This window comes from Portunus trituberculatus, chromosome 5, assembly GCF_017591435.1.
Source record: "Portunus trituberculatus isolate SZX2019 chromosome 5, ASM1759143v1, whole genome shotgun sequence".
In the NCBI taxonomy this organism is placed as follows: Eukaryota; Metazoa; Arthropoda; class Malacostraca; order Decapoda; family Portunidae; genus Portunus; species Portunus trituberculatus.
The window spans coordinates 8,379,796-8,382,295 of NC_059259.1; positions in this window are offsets into that span (position 1 = coordinate 8,379,796).

Genomic DNA, 2,500 nt, shown 5'->3' on the forward strand with positions numbered 1-2,500 from the left:
TCTCATTGTTATTGTTGTTATTTTTGTTGTTGTTGTTATTACATTTACTAATACTTGTCTTATCATAATCTCTCTCTCTCTCTCTCTCTCTCTCTCTCTCTCTCTCTCTCTCTCTCTCTCTCTCTCTCTCTCTCTCTCTCTCTCTCTCTCTCTCTCTCTCTCTCTCTTCTCTCTTTCCTCTCTCCATTTCCCCTCCTCCTCTCCATCTCCTCCCCCTCCTTCCCCTCCCCTCCCAACATCCTCCCTCTCCCAAGCGTGGGAAGATTCGCTCATCTATCAGCAACCTCTTCCTCTCCCTCCCTCTCATTTACTTTCCCCTGTAGTCACCCACCCACCCACCCACCCACCCACCCACACACCACACACACACACACACACACACACACACACACACACACACACACACACACACACACACACACACACACACACACACGTCTCTAGAACACCACAATTAGAGAGAGAGAGAGAGAGCATTCTATTTACCTGTATGAAGATTTCTCTCTCTCTCTCTCTCTCTCTCTCTCTCTCTCTCTCTCTCTCTCTCTCTCTCTCTCTCTCTGTCTTAATGATATTATGATATTCAGAAATGAAAGACTAATGGAAGACCTCCTCCTCCTCATTCGTCTGAAAGACGAACTACATGAGGTCAGGAAATTAGTGCAGGATGGTAAAGCCGTCAAAGTCGCTAATGTAAACCAGGAGGAGAGCAGGTTAGATGACTCAGCAGATATAGACGACGGCTTTCAAATTGTTAGGAACGGTAGAACGGCCAATGCTCAGACTACAGACAGCGCCACTGTGACATTACAAAATAGGTTTGCTGCGTTGCAAGAGGAGACTGAACCCGAACCGGATGTAATTCTGGTTGGGGATAGTCTTGTTAGCGGCCAGGGTAACGAGTTTTGTCGAGGCAAGCCAAATAGGAAACATAAATGTTACCCAGGCCGTAAGGTTGAGGATATCACGGAAAGAGTTGACTACTTAGTGGAAAACTCTACGGAGGACACATTATTCGTTACAGTTGTTGGCACGAATAACCTCCACCGTGACACTGCAACTGACATCGTAGATAGATATCGGGGCATGATGAGGGAATTTGCCGCAAGGAGACGTAAGGTAGCAGTGTGTGGCATCATTCCCCGATATGATGTCGGACCTGCCATGTTTAGAAAGATGTCAGTTGTAAATCGACAGGTAGAGGCGCTCACTAGGCAGGAAGGAATGTATTTCTTTGATTTGTGGCACCACTTCTGTTCGTACAGAACTTTGTATGCTCGTGATGGCTTACACCTTAACTGTGTGGGGAAAGCGTGGTTAGGTAGAGTTTTAGGTGAATGCTTAGCTGACATACCTCGCCCCCCAAAGATAGGACAAGGGAGCACAGCTGAGGAGGACACAGATAGAGTAGCCAATGTAACTGACAAGGACCAAACAGCTCCCAAAACAGAGGAACAACATAGCATAAATTGGCAGGAAGAGACAGGAGAGTCGTCATCAGTGCCAGTGACAAACGAGCAAGAAACACAAGAGGAGGATTTTCACTAAGCAAATCGCGTAACGGACCAGCTGAAAAGCATAAGAAAACCTTGAAAAGCCTAACCTTATTTTACACAAATACTAGAAGTATAATTAAAAAAAGAGATGAACTCGTAGCATATGCAAGGTCGGAAAATCCTGATATAATAAGTATAACAGAGACATGGCTGAACACCTGTGATAAACACTTAATCTCCGAGGCTAACATTCCCGGCTACAATATGTTTATTAATTGTAGAATAAACAAAAGAGGAGGTGGAGTAATGATGTATATAAGAAATAGCATAAGTGCCATTGAAATCAATAAAGAAAACAGATCAGCCTACGAATCGGTATATGTCAAACTGAAAATAAATAAAAAACACATAATAGTCGCGACTATATACCGCCCTCCTAAAATGACGCCTGATAATGACGAAATATTATATAACGAAATTGAAACAATACTGAAAACAAAACGTCCATTATATGTGGAGATTTTAACCTACCACACATTAACTGGAAAATTTTAACATCCGATAACGAGGGATCCAGATTACTCAACGTGGTGAGAAAGTTATACCTTTCTCAATTTGTAAGAGAACCCACACTAGACAATAACATCTTAGATATCGTATTAGCTTCAGACGCTGATTTGATAAATACCTGTGAAGTGGGTGAAGTTTTAGCTAACAGCGATCATAAAATTATACGATGTAATATTAACTGCGAGGTAGACATAAAAGAAAACGCACTTTTAGTCCCAAACTATAAGAAAGGTAACACGCTAAGACTTAAATTAGAATTACAAAGAATTAATTGGCAAACAGTCTTCGCAAACAAAGACATGGAGCAGATGTGTTCAGCCTTTACTAACATTCTCCTTGAAACAGAAAGTAAGTGGATTCCACAAGTTAGAAAACGAATAAATAGCACAAAAAAATCCCCAATGGATGACACACACTATAAAACACATCATCGC